Consider the following 16,236-nt stretch of genomic DNA (forward strand, 5'->3'; position numbering starts at 1 on the left):
GTTTCGTCCAATAACAAATTGTGGTGCAAAGCTTATTGCAAGAGGATGGATGCGTTTTTAATATATGGGATTCTTTGATGTCAAGTGATAAGAAGAATACCGTGCAAATCAAATTAGGAACCTTAGAACATGATTGCTCAAAGACACACCATATTAGACGTAAATATTATACTTTACCTACTTTTTCTTCTTTCTCACATACTGTACTTACTTTTTCTACATATCTCTCTTACTTTTTCCTACTTTTTCTTCATATCTCTTTTACTTGACTTATTTTTTCTCCTCTCTTACTTTATCAATTTTTTTTAAAAAATTCGTCCTGTCTATAAATGAGACTCTTTTTATGGATGGATGGAGTAATTGGAATCGATGCGGAAAATAATTCAAATTCCAGATGAAATGGCCTTCAAAAGCCACAATCGGTAGAGGTCACCAAACAGAACCGGCCCGGAACCGTCACCGACGGTTCGGAACCGGAACAAGGTTCGGCGGTTCCGACGAGCCGGTTCAAGTATTCAAAAAATGAAGAACAGTAACCGGTGGTTCGAAACCACCGGTTTGCCGGAAACCGGCGATTTGCCGGTTCCGGCAGCTTTTTCAGGTGGCAGGCGTAGGGGTGCAGAACGGTCAGAAAACCGGCGGTTCCGGCAGTAAACCGGCCTCTTTCAAAATTCAAAATATTTTTTATTTATTTACTTAAATCTGATTTTTTCTCCTATAAATACCCCCTCTCCCCTTCACTTCTACTCACCACATTCTTGTGTTAACAAGGATTTTTCTTCTCAATCTCACAATTTCTCTCATCTCTATCTCCATTATCTCTAATTTGCTCAAGTTGTTTACTATAATATTTGTGCAAATTGTTCTTATAATTTACTTCAATTGTCTATCATAATATCATATACGTCCCTCACTACTCTAGTCAGTATACTCTCTACTTTTCAATTTGCAAAATGTCTTCATCTTGTCACGGTGGTGATCGGGGCAAGGGAATTGCCCAAGACCAAGATCAAAGTGGTTGTCGGAAATCAAAGCGCCCTACTCGTCATGAGGTTATGGATGAGGTTTCCCGACAAACCGCTTTGCGTTTGCAAGTAAGTTATTCGAATATTAATTTTACAAATTCTTTTTAAATTCACAACTATATATAATATATAAATATATTCTTGTTTTTGGTACTATACATTAATTATACCGTTTGTATATAATATTTGTACGCCGAAGAAGATCATAGGGCTGCCATGCTACTTAGCCATTCCGGTGGCGAAGGTTACGAGTCTTATCACTCTTATGGCGGCGCGAATTTATCATCCGATGACAATGATGGTGGAACTGGAGGTGGAGGAGGATCTGAACAATATCCTCCGACGAGCGCCGGACTAGTTGGTGAAAATGATGAAGAGGTTCCTCCTCCTCCTCAAACTCAAACTGAAACTCGGCGGGGTAAGAAGGCGTTGAAATTGAAATTGGATATTTTTGTTAAATATTATAAAAAAGTCTTGGTAGTAGTTCCAAACCCTAACGATCCAAACTCTCAAGAAGAGACCAATGAATTTATCGCATATTGTAACTATTGCGATAAATTCTACCCCTTTAGTGCCGGTGGGGGCTATGGTACTCTCCATCTTCATTTAAAGACAAAGCATCCGATCGAATATGGGACTGCCAAATCCCAAACCCAACTAAACTTCCCGACCGGTGCGTCTGAAACAACAGATACGCCTCTTTTTAAATATGATCATAAAGTCGCTCAAGATGCTATGGTTAGATGGGCTGCAATGAAGCATTTGCCTTTCAATTTTTTTTATGACAAAAAATATGAAATCACTATGCAAACAGCTTTTAATGTCGCTACTAAAAGAATACCCGCAACTTCACATCAAAGATCTAACAACAAACAATTTTTTGATAAACAAAGAGAAGTAACGCGTTTTTTGTCCACCTTGGGTCACAAAGTAAACATTTGCTCTAATGTGTGGACTGATGCTTATCAAAGAAATTCTTATATGGGCATTACATGTCATTTTGTGGACAACAGTTGGACGTTGCACAAGCGTTTGATTGGTTTTAGACAATTTCCTACACCACACACCGCACCCGCAATTGCTGCTTTAATTATTCAAGTTTTGAATGAATATAAATAGTGCAATAAGGTCTTTTCTGTTGGTTTTGATAATGCAACCATTAACGCTGCAAGTATTGCCGACTTAATTGCGGCTTGTGCGCCGGTTATAAATGGTAAGTATTTTCATCAAAGATGCATTTGTCATATTTTAAATTTTTGTGTACAAGATGCTCTTTCTTTGTGGAAAAAGCATGTTGATCCTATTAGAACTGCCGTAAATTTGATCCATTGGAAGCCTTAGATTGTTAAGGCTTGGAAGAAATATTGTCATCAAAAGTACACAAAATTTCCAATTGATGTGTCTACTAGATGGAACTCCACATATGATTGTTTGAACTCTACTTTGGAGCACATAGATTATTTGATTGATTTTTTTAGAACTTATCCCGTTCCTGATTTATATCTATCGCATGCATGTTGGGATCAAAGCATGAGTTTGTTTAAATTGTTCAAAGGTTTCAAATATGCGACTGTTGAGTTATCGGGTGTTTATTATTGCACATCTGTTCGTGTTTTAGAGCATTGCATGTATATATTACTTGGTTTTAAGACGGCTATGAAAAATTCCGCCACAAATCCTGAGTTGATGTGTGTTTTATATTATATGATTGACAAATGGCTTAAGTATTTCAGTGAGATTCCAACGATGTTTATGATTGCAAAGGTTTTGGATCTGAAATGGAAATTAGTCGGTAGGATCTGAAATGGAAATTAGTCGGTACCTTGAAGATTTTAGAATGTTATTACAACAATTTGAGTTCTATTGATCTTCAACCACTTCGGTCTTTGCAATCGGACACCAATGACAATGAGGACAACAACATACGTTTGTCCGAAACATTCCAATTAAACCTCCCCAATCTCTCCGTCATCAACCATGCATTTGAGTTTGAGTTGCGAACTCTCTTTGCCGGATACGAAGCTAAGTACAACAGTACCCACCAAGTGAGACAACGACCCACCCCTCAACAACTACGGAGTTTTGGGTTCTTTCAAGTTGATGACCCCGACGCACAATCCCAATTAGCCGATCTATACGGATACACCACCAGCGGCAGTTCGTCGGCAAGGACGGTAAGTGAGTTACCAAGAGCTAGATTGGAACACCCAAGTACAAACCGACCAAGACTACTACCCCGACGAAGAAGAAGAACAACAACAAGAATGAGGTTGAGTGGGAGGTCTACCGCCGATTGCCGAATAGGTAAGTAAGGTAAGAGAACTACGTGGACTTTGATTCAATAATGTAATTGAGCATTAAGGATATGTAGGCAACCCAACTTAAGTCCTCCTTTTCCTTTATTTTTTTTTCAATTGTTTCAACTTTAAAATATACAAATACAATTATATATTTGTATTTGTATATACTCTAATCGGTGAAGAAGACTTCTCTATAAGACTAAATCCGGGAGACTTTTGACAATTCTACCATGATTGTTGATGGTTAAATTAAACTCAACAATTAAGGTTGAATTGCTAAAGGTATCCTCAATTTAGTTATCTAGAAACATCTCCTTCGCCGACTAGGAGTATATATATATATATATACTATCTATTTACATTTATTGTTCTTTACTTCAAGTTTTTTTATTTAAATTGTTATACAAGCATGTATATTTACATTCATCATTCATTTATTAATTATTATTGTTTAAGTCTTTTGAGTCTTTTGTAATTTTAATTTGTATATAACTAATAAGTCCATAGATAAATTGTAACTTGTACTTGTACATTTCAATTTTCAACATTTGTATTTGTAATATCGACATATCATTCAAATTTGTATCAATAAAATTCCAATTGTCCAATGTCCACTTCTACTCCATTTGTCAATTGTCATTCTCATTTTATTTATTCGATAGTACAAGACTACAAGGTGTAATTTGTAATTAGTACTATAAATGAATAAATTTGAAAAAAAGAAAAAGAAAAGTGAACCGGCGGTCCAATCCGGAACCGCCCGAAATCGGCTGGAAACCGCCAATCTTGAACCGTGTTTGTCCTGTTCAAGAACCGGAACCGCCGGAAGCTATGGCGAGCCGGTTCAGGTTCGTAATTTTTCCGAACCTTAACCGTGGAGACCTCTAAGAGTACACGCGGTACTCTAACTATTGCAATCAAAGAAAAAAAAACAATGAAAATTATAAAATAAACTGAACTTTAAGTCTTGTAGAGAAAAATTCTCTTTCCGCAAGAAAAATTACATCATGGAATGCTCATGGACTGACGTATTATCCCTAGAGATGAAACAACTTCCTCCTAGCGTATATAGCATCTCATACCCGTTAGACACCGATGAACTTGATGGGGCTGCAAAAATTATGCAATACAATGTTACTAAAATGTACAATAAAAATGTTGAGAGCTTGAGAGTGAATGAAGAGTGCTTTTGTTGGTGTGTAATTCATCCACAACTCTATGCTTTTGCCTTTTATAGGCACAAAATTAAGATATGAGAGAGATCATGGAATTAAAATTCATAGATTATAAAATTATGACAAAAGAGGTTACAAAATTTATTTAATACTCATTATCCTATTTAAGATTTGTAATCGTCAATTATTGATTGTAATCTAAATAAATATTCATGATAGTTATTTATAAATATTTGAATTTATATCTAAAACTCTTAAATATTTAAAAAAAGCCAACTCGTCCTTTTTATATATCGATAGATATTTAAAATATTAATTATTGTCACACCATCCTTTTATTCCACATTGTATTAACATGCTTACGTGAAATTTTCATGGTTTTGATCTTTTGTTATTTATATTATTCATTATTGTTATTTTTTCTGTAATGCTTAAGTTTTATTGGTACAGATAACTAATTATAATATACTATATCCGTCTAAAAAAATTTGGCTAATTTTACCATTTTTAGCCTTCCATTAAAATTAGACAAATTCAAAAAAAAAAAAATTTTAAAAGAAATATTAATCCTACAAATCATTCTAAATGTGGATTAAAACATAATTTTATTATACTCCATAATTACTCTATTACTTGCATACATTCAAAAAGGTGGAGTAAAACATATTTTAAAAAATAAAGACAGATAATTCACTACAAGAAAGCCTATATGTGATAATCTTTGGAATATTATTCTAGAGAGTAGAGAGACGTGTGTTGATAAACATGTTTTAACCCGAGAAAAATCTAAACAATCTTGGCTCGTCGTCATAAACTGATTTTGGTATGGAATCTCACCAGAACATGGTTGGTCTCTCTTTCATGTATCAGGTGTGCACGCTCCAATGAATAGACCATGTTTGGCCCTCGGAGGCACTAAAATCTAACACTATAAGCGCGAGATTTGAGAGTTAATAGGAAAGTAAGACACGGGAATAGGTACACGTGGCGACTTCTGTCTATCCTTGTCTTTCCTTGGTGAGGGCGGCGGCGATGACGGAATCTTGGACCAGTTAAATAAATTTGAGAAGAAAGACATGATTATAGATATTGGCGAGACAAATCACTAAAGAAGCTTTATGTAAATCAATATGTGATAATCTTTGGAATATTATTCTAGAGAGTAGAGAGATGTGTGTTGATTATATGCAAAGCTGCATAAGTATCAACTTTTATATAGTAAAAGTGAGTGAGCTTGGTGGGCAAGCAAAATTTTATTTTTGTGGTTCGATTTTGACGTTTTAATTAATTTTCTTCGTCAATAGTCAATGACGGCTCTGTCCATCCACTCTTTGGACTTTCTGTGGAATTTTCCTTGGGATTCAAGCAAAAAGGTAATGATTCTATATAAAAATGAAATTAAAATATTCAGCATAAAGAATACTACTATTAACTGTGGGAGGAGTATATAGTATCGTTGCATTAAATTGAATACAGTACTAATTAACTAAAGTAGTGTAATTGGACCATATCAATAACCGTTATATACTTATATTATGCATTCCTAAAAATCATAAGAGAGAATTCAAATTTTAGGTTTTTAACCCAATTTTAATTTTATTTTCTAGTGCATAAGAGAATCACGAATATTAATAAAGGGTTAAATTGTCCAATGAAACAAGTTTTGTAAAACTCTGATTTGACAAATAAATTTAAAATAAAAATAAAATAACATTGTTGATGTTTTATGAAAATGGCATTGTTTTCTGTATTAGTAGATGACGTCGTTTAAGTCACTATTGGGGATATCCATATGATGTACATTTTTATTTTTGGTTGTCATATCAAATATAATTCCACCTAAAAAATTTAATGTGGAAAGATTATAAGCAAATCTAAACTATATGATTTTTTCAAATAATTTTTAAAGTTGCAGAATTAGCTAGAATCTAGAATTCAACAACTTTAAATGTTTTTTCTAGCAATTTTTCTTAATAAAATAACCTCATAAATATGCCAATCATAACTGTATACTAAATACTTGTATAACTACCAAACATGTGTACCACCTTGAAAGGATGGACAAATTGCTGGAAAATCATGAAATATGACCAAATCATGGTTTTCCATGCAACTTTAAAATTAATCAAAATAATCCATGGAATTTTAATATATTGTCAATTATCTAATTAATTTAGTAAAAAAATTATGTGAAATTGTATCTAATATGGAAGCCAAGAAATCATATCTAAACGTCATATACGGTCATAGAGTTAATTTCATAATTTTTCACCTGATTTTTAAAATTGCAGGGTAGACCATAATTTGTCCAAACTTCATCGTATTTCTGGCAATTTCCCTAAAAGAATAAATAAGACGCTGGCTAATAACTTAAAGTTTGGGAGTTTGAATGTATATTTGGAATAGCCAATGGGCATGCATGATCCATACTACATATATATCAATTATCCCAATTTGATCACAATCATTATATCAATTATTCTTCTCAATTTTTTTTTTAACATGTACTAATCAATTTCATTCTTAGAATTTTACTCTAACAGTGGAACCGTAACATGACATGTCAGAAATATTTTATTTTTATAATAAATATTTGTAGACGAATGATTAAATTGACATAAATTGAAGAATTGCGATCATGGGATAAAATTGGTACGTATATTGAAAATAAAATTGATATAAATTTCAAAGTATGAGTACTTATAAAAAAGTGTGAATACATTTGATTATTAACCCTTTTTAGTCATGATTAACACTCTTAATTTACAAGAAAATATAAAAATAGATGTAATTACCAAAATTGAGGATTAAATTTTCACCTAAACCCTATAAATAAACCCCTCCTACTCCACATTCCCTACTACATCCCTAATACACACTCTTACAACTTAATAAAATAATGTTATAATATATAAGTGATGGTCAAGTGGTGGTAGTATTATTTTATTAGATTGTGAGTGTGTATTAGGGATGAAGTAGGGAATGTAGAGTAGGAGATCCGCTCCGAAATAAATAAACACGCACACAGCAGTCAATTGTGATTGTGCATATTAAATATATATACATACACAAATTATACTACATATATAAGCAATCTCTCTGTGTTCACTCTTCTGTATATAATTTTTTGAAAAATTTCTAAACATTATAATAGAAATCACCATGCTTGCGAATATTAAGTGGATTCTGTTATTTATATTTTGTTCACCATGCTTGCGAAATCCACCCCAAAGATGATCAAACCAAAACTTTCAGGTGAACTAACCCGAATTCTGTTATTTATATTTTGTTCAGAGTTTTTCGTTCAATTGAGATGATTAAAGTTTGTTTTTCATACAATCTTGGTGTGTTGTTAAGAAATAATTATGTGAATTGAAATGGGCTCCGTAAGAATATGAAAACTTATGAGATAAAGAAAGTTCAATATTGGGTGAATTTATTGGATGGAGTATTTTGGACTGCTGAATTTATCAAATTATAAGATGAAGTGTGTTCAACATTTAACTGAAATTATTATGTTGTGAAGTGTATCTATGTCTAGATACTGAATTGATGAGTTGATTTTGACTGTATGATGATCTTGATTCAGTACAATGTTTAATCAAATGAGGTTTAATCTGAATCTAGTAATATATATATATAATGAAGTGATTAATATTGGATTAATTATTAACAATCTGATCAAATTATCTTATAATCAATAGTGCAAGGAACGGGAACTAATTTGAAGAAAAACGGGAATCAGAAAATATAAAAGCTGAACTAAATTACCATATACTATATGCACTAAACTAATTTGAAGCAAAACATAGAATTAAAAAAAAGTCTATTGCCACAGTCACAAAGACAGACAAGAGTTTGATTCCATTTCGACACAAAAATTGGTCGGACTAGGAATATATATTCTAGTCCTGACAAAATCCAGGCTCAAGCCAAATTACATGTTTTGGCCCGAGAAAAATCTAAGCAATCCTGATTCGTCACCAACTGATTTTGGTATAGAATCTCACTAGAATATGTGGGCGGGCTTCAATGAGTAGACCATGTTTAGCCCTCGTAGGCACGTAAAATCAAACACTACAAACGTGAGATTTGAGAGTTAACAGGAAAGTAAGACAATAGGAATAGGTGCACGGGCCGACTTCTGTTTATCCTTGTCTTTCTTTGGCGAGGGCGACGACGACGACGGAATCTTGAAGCAGCTGAACAAGCTCGAGAAAAAAGACATGATGATATTGGCGAGGCAAATAACTAAAAGCTTTCTGTATGTGAGAATATTTGGAATATTATTTTAGAGAGATGCGTGTTGATTATATGCAAAGCTGCATAAAAGTAAGTAGCAACTTATAGAAAAGTGAGTGATCTTGATGAGCAAGCAAAATGTTATTAGTGGCTTTTGATTTCGACGTTATGATTTTTCTTGGTCAGTAGTCAACGATGGCTTTGTCCATGCACTATTTTTCATTTTTTACTACTCCTTTATTGTTTAAATCCCAAGAAAAATTCCACAAAAAGTCCAAATAAGAGGAAGACACGCACCAGCGGTCTGTTGATAATATTAGAATTTGGAACTATACAATAAAATAATGTGCTCCCTTGTTCTTGATTAAATGACAAAAGATGGCTTAGCTAGAACTTTAAGAAATGTAATAAAATTTAGATGGAATATAAAATAGATTGATGTTAGTTTTATAACAAAATATAAAGAAGATGAATTAGTTGAATGTATATTCTAGTACTAAAAGCTATAATTAGTAAATGAGATACGTAATCATCGCAGATAAAAAAAATGAGACACTTAATCATGTACAAAGGAAAAGGAGTGATTATTATGTATTTAAATGTATTTGGCATGATAATGGAGAGAAATCGAAACGTGTACGTCATCCAACTCAACATAAACAACTCGAATTTCTTTTTGGTACGTCCCACAGTGAGTCATTTTCTTTTTTGGCAAATTATAACATAATTACTTTATCTTATTTTATTCTCTCTCCACTTAACTCTTTAGACGTCATTTTTAAAAATTCCGCGACAAAAAAAAAATGTTTCGCTTATAGCGGGACGCATGGAGTAAATTTTTTATTCCATGAATTAGTATATATTAGTAAATACCAATTAACTAAATTAGTGTAATTAGACCATATCAATAATTGTTATATTATGTTTAATATGGAGCATTCAAACTGTCATTTAGGTGTTTAACCCAATTTTAACTTTCTAATGTATAAGAGAAACATGAATATTAATAAATTAAGGGTTAAATTGTCGGACAAATGAAGTTTGTAAAATTTCTTGGTTTGACCCATAGCTTAAACAATTAACTAGAAAAGATTATGAAATTTTAATTTGTTCGCAACCATTCAACTGCAAAAAATATGATCGCTTAAGGACTTAAGGTGTAATATATTACAAATGTGAAGGAAATGATTTCGTTTTATGTATTAATAGACGATTTTATTTAACTCGTTGTTAGCGATATATCCAGGTGTGTAAAATTTTTTTCTTTTCGATTGTCATATTTGAATACAATTTCACCAAAACAAAATATGATAACAGAGTCATGAAAGATGAGCGCTGAAAAAATCTACTTCAACGATTGTATGATTTTTTAAATTTCTACAAAGAATCACAACTTGAAGAAACATTCTCTCAACAATAAAAACAAAACCACAACTCAAAGAAATAGAAAGATTTATATCCACAAAGGCAGCACCTATAAATAGGAGAATCTGGAGTTGAGTGGGAAGTAAGATACTGGAATTGGAGCTCGTGGCGTCTTCTTTTCATCCCTGCGCTTACTATTGTCGGAGATTTGCGAGGTCGTGTCAGATACGCGTGGAGACGAACACGCAAAACACCCTAAAATACTTGATAAGAAACTCATTCTTCAAACACAAGTCTGGATTTTTTTTCTTTTCTTTTCTTGAGTTATTTTCCTATTAGGATAGTTGTGGGATGAGAGGCTACTCTTTGGAATGGTTATTTATAGTGAATTAATGCAAATTGATAACAAGAAATGGTAATCTTGATGATGTTGTTACATTACTAAGAGGATTCCATGTGGATTTTTATTTTATATTTTATATTTTATTTTTTATTTTATTATTAAGAGTCCAATGAGTGTCGAGTAAATTTATCAGAATTGAAAATCAACCATTGAAATGAGAGACGTGGACAAGTCGGATAATTTGGCATTAGCCACTCAGTTTGAACAGGTCTTGATTGGTTACTAGTTATTTTCAGTTAATTATCACACGTTAATCATACGATATTTTCAGTTAATAATCAACCATAATACTATTATATGAGCAAAGAAGAATAACAAACTTACCATATAGTAGTTGATAAGGAGCATATTGATTTTTTCAAAAAAATTTATCTGAATTTTTTGGAATTAATAAATTTAGTTGATTTTTAAAACCTCAGTGACACCGATAAATTTGAAATACTAAAAATTCGATGAAAGTATCAATTTTGAAATATTAAAGATTCCAATTTTGGCTTCAAATTAAAGCAGATGTTCTTCTTCCTTTAAGATGAGTATTTATAATCAAATGAATTTCTCAAAAAAAAAAAAAGGAATAGGAGGAGTCATGAAACACACCGAATATGGATTTTATTGAATTTCTTTGTATTCATATAATTCCAACATCGAATATAAAAACCAGCTTAAAAAGTTTATTTAGTGATCAAAATATAAATTGAAAAATTAAAAGAATATGTATTACAACCCCATTCATTACAGAATTATCCTAGACTTCTAGCAACAAGACTACATTCATGATTAAAGAAATCGTGATAACTAATAAAATACTTAACAAATAAAAATTCAATCTATAAATAAGAGAGCCTGGAGTTGAGTGGGAAGTAAGATACTGGAATTGGAGCTCGTGGCGTCTTCTTTTCATTCTTGTGCTTACTTTTGTCGGAGATTTGCGAAGTCGCATCAGACACGCGCGAAGACGAACACACGAAAAACTCTAAAATACTTGACAATAAACCCATTTTTCAAACACGTCTATATTTTTTTACTTCTTTTGTTGATTCTTTTTTTTATTAGGAGCTCTTTGGAATGGATATTTATAGTGAATTAATGCAACATGTGATGAGGGCAATGGTGTTACATCACTTAGATGATTCCATGTTACTTCTTATGCAGATGGGAATATGACTGCAATTTTGAAATAAATTTTCTTCGTTAGTTCTAAGAGGTTTCTGGGAATTGTAAACAGCAATAGCATATATATTTATTTTCTTTTATTCTTTAATGAGCAGATGACATGTTAATTTCTTACAAGTGACAATGGTCTTAAATATTTGATCTTTGATTGAAAGGAATTCCTTACTAAAATACAATTTGAATCAGAGGAAGACTTGATAACTAAGTTAGGAGATTAGTCAACAGATTAAAGGAAGGTGTGGCGGCTCCAATGTGGAGAATGCAAATGTGGCTTAAATTTAATCTATAGGGATAACTGTTGCCATCGTTCACACTTTGATTGAGCCTATAATTTTCTTTTCATTTTTTTTGGAATCCAATATTCATAAATTTGATAAAAAGCCAAATTCTAATTTATTTCTCTCTCCGTCCACAAAAAAATAGTCTAATTTTGCAATTTTGGAATGTCCAAAAAAAGTCTCATTTCTATAAATGGAAAGTCTCTCGCTCATACTTTACCTACTTTTTTCTTCTCTCTTACATATTTTACTTATATTTTCTCCATATCTCTTACTTGATCCACTTTTTCTCCATATCTCTACCTACTTTTTCTCATTCTCTCTTATTTTATCAAATTTCTTATTAAAATACATGCCGTCTGTAAATGAGACTATTGTTTATAGACGGGGGAAGTAATTGGAATTGATGCGGAAAATAATTCATATTCCAGGCGCAAGGCCTTCAAAAGCAAGAGTCGGATTTGAGTTTCAATCTTGAATGAATATTTTAATTTGGGTGCAAAAGAGTTCATCTACTGTAAGATTTAATTACAATATATTACTCCCTCGTCCCTCGTCAGTGAATAAGAGTCCCATTTTTTTATTTTAATCCGTCCACGAATAGGATTTTCGATTTACTTTTACTTATTTCACTATCTACTAACTTATTTCACTCAAACTTATTTCACTCACATTTCATTTAAAACTAATTAATATATACATATTGGACCCATATTCCATTAACTTTTTTCCATCCGTTTTTTTTAATATTTTTTAAAATTCGTGCTGCCAAAGAATGAGACTCTTAATGGCGGATGGAGGAAGTAGTATAAATGAAAATTAGACCCAAGATTGATTACTTATGGTGTTTCTACTATTCAGGCCCAAATGAAATATTTTGGGCCTATTGATAGTAAATCGCTTTTTTTTTATGATCCATCATTTCCACTTTTGATCTGTGGTGTATTACTTCGAATATTTAAAATATTAATTATTGTCACACCATCCTTTTATTCCACATTGGATTAACATGCTTACGCGAAATTTTCATGGTTTTGATCTTTTGTTATTTATACTATTATTCATTATTGTTATTTTTTCTGTAATGCTCAAGTTTTATTGATACCGATAACTAATTATATTATACTCCTATATTCGTCTAAAAAAATAGACTATTTTACTATTTTTAGCCATCTATTGAAATTCGGCAAATTTAAAATATAAAAAATTTTAAACAAATACTAAACCCACGCATCATTCTAAATGTGGATCTCACAAGTCACAACCCACTAAAACAATATTACATAAAACATATTTAAAATTTTTATTATACTCCATAATTACTCTATTACTTGCATTCTTTCAAAAAGGTGGAGTAAAACATATTTTAAAAAATAAAGACAGATAATCCACTACAAGAAAGCCTATATATAGATACAATCGCAAATAAATACTATTGTGGTAAATAAATTGGTCGATCTTATTGATTTGTCAAGGTTACAAAGACAAACTAGATTTAAATAGCACCTCAGCTACAAAGTTGGTCAGACTAGGCTATATATTCCTAGACCTGACAAAATTTGGGCTCAAGCCAATTGAACTAGTTGGCATTTAAATAGTGTTGAACTACATGTTTTGGTCCGAGAAAAATCTAAACAATCTTGGCTCGTCACCAACTGATTTTGGTATGGGATCTCACTAGCATGTTAATCCCTCTCATAGCCTTTCATGTATCAGGTGTGCACGCTGCAATGAATAGATCATGCCTAGCCCTCGGAGGCAGGTAAAATCTAACACTATAAGCGCGAGATTTGAGAGTTAATAGGAAAGTAAGACACGGGAATAGGTGCACGGGACGACTTCTGCCTATCCTTGTCTTTCCTTGGTGAGGGCGGCGGGGATGACGGAATCTTGAAGCAGTTGAATAAATTTGAGAAGAAAGACATGATTATAGATATTGGCGAGGCAAATAACTAAAGAAGCTTTCTGTAAATCAGTATGTGATAATCTTTGGAATATTATTCCACGGAGTAGAGAGATTTGTGTTGATTCCAAGCTGCATAAGTAGCAACATATATATAGTAAAAGTGAGTGAGCTTGGTGAGCAAGCAAAAATTTATTTTTGTAGTTTGATTTTGACGTTTTAATTAATTTTCTTTGTCAATAGTCAATGACGGCTCTGTCCATCCACTATTTGGACTTTCTGTGGAATTTTTCTTGGGATTCAAGCAATAAAGTAATGATTCTATTTTAAAATGAAATTAAAATATTCAGCATAAAGATTTAAGAGTACTACTACTATTATGACTATGGGAGGACTATATAGTATCGTTGCATTAAATTGAATACAGTACAAATAAACTAAAGTAGTGTAATTGGACCATATCAATAACCGTTATATTATGTATTCCTAAAATCATATTCCAATTTTAAATTTTAGGTTTCTAACCCAATTTTAATTTTATTTTCTAATGGATAGAGAATCACGAATATTAATAAAGGGTTAAATTGTCAAATAAATGAAGTTTTGTGAAATTCTGGTTTGACTAATAAATTTAAAATAAAAATAAAATAACATTGTTGATGTTTTATGACAAAATGACAATGTTTACATATTAATAGGCGACATCGTTTAACTCACTAGTAAGGATCTCCCCATCCACTTTTCCTCCTCCATTCCTGTTCCACTCTTACAAGGGAATAAAATAATCCACCATCACTTGTTAAAATTGGTCATAATTATAATATTATTTTATTTCCTTGTCATATCAAATATAATTCCACCTAAAAAATTTGATGTGGAATGATTATAAGCAAATCTAAACTATATGATTTTTTCAAATAATTTTTAAAGTGGCAGGATTAGCTAGAATCTAGAATTCAACAAATATAAATGTTTTTTCTAGCAAATTTTCTTAATAAAATAACCTCATAAATATGTCAATTATAATTGTATAAATAATTGTATAATGGTATAACTGGACAAATTGCTGGAAAAATAATGAAATTTGACAAAATCATGATTTTCCCTGCATGTAATTTTAATATATTGTCGATTATCTAATTAAAGTAGTAAAAAAATTATGTGAAATTGCATCTAATATGAAAGCCAAATCATATCTAAACGTCCTTTATAGTCATTGAGTTAATTTCATGACTTTTCGCCAGACTTTTAAAATTGCAGGTAGACAAAAATTTGTCCAAGCTTCATCATTTTTTCAGCAATTTGCCCTAAAAGAATAAATAAGGCCATCATTCGGTTGCTAATAACTCAAAGTTTGGGAGTTCGAATGAATATTTGGAAAGCTTTCTAATGTAGATTTGTAGATTTATAGTCTTCTAGTGATAATTAGAAATAGCCAATGGGAATGCATGATCCATACTTTTTTTTATGTTTAATAGAACACATAAAAGATACTTATAAAAAGGAAGAACAATGAGACCGATCAAAGAGATTAAATAAAGAAAGAGGAACAAGTGTGACTCCAATGAACACTATTAATATGTATTCAGGCAAACTTGGCAATATATTGAAAATAAGGTTGATAGCTAAGGAGTGGAGATACTGTTATCAGTTTTATGTTATGATTTGTTTTTATATATATTTCACTAATTATATTATGCTATTTGTTTATGTATATATTGTTACTTTTAAATTTATGTTTTTTATACAATTAAATTTGTATATTTGTGCATATTAATTTCTGGACACTGGTCCCCTCATTTTCTTTTACAGAATCGCAAGTGAGATAAGTGGAGTACCAAAACACTGGCTTATTTGGCCATACACATATTATAAGAAACCATCCATTTTAGTATATCTGCATTCAATGCTTGCTAAGAGTCCCTCTCAACTTTATAGCTGAATAACGATAATTATTTTCATAATTACTACTCCATAACAATAACATAAAACAAAGTTGTATATTGTTTCTGGAAAAATTGTATCAGAACCAAATCAAGAATACACATGCCACTGGACCCTCCATAATATTTTTATAATTAGTTTGTATTATTATTATTATTATTATTATTATTATTATTATTATTATTATTATTATTATTATTATTTTCACACTAGTCATTTAATTAAGAATAATATCGCCTGTCTTGGAAATTTGAAATACTAGTACATATGTAAATCTCAACGCTTGCATCTTGTTGAAATGTAGTATAGAATTACTAGCGGAATTTTCAAATTTAGGCAATATGTCAGCTGTTTTTCTTTCTAATTTTCTCTTTTTTGGAGAATATTTATCCTGTTATTCTGTACTAATTTATGTTTGGGTCTGACGT

This window comes from Salvia hispanica, chromosome 1 (assembly GCF_023119035.1).
Source record: "Salvia hispanica cultivar TCC Black 2014 chromosome 1, UniMelb_Shisp_WGS_1.0, whole genome shotgun sequence".
In the NCBI taxonomy this organism is placed as follows: domain Eukaryota; kingdom Viridiplantae; phylum Streptophyta; class Magnoliopsida; order Lamiales; family Lamiaceae; genus Salvia; species Salvia hispanica.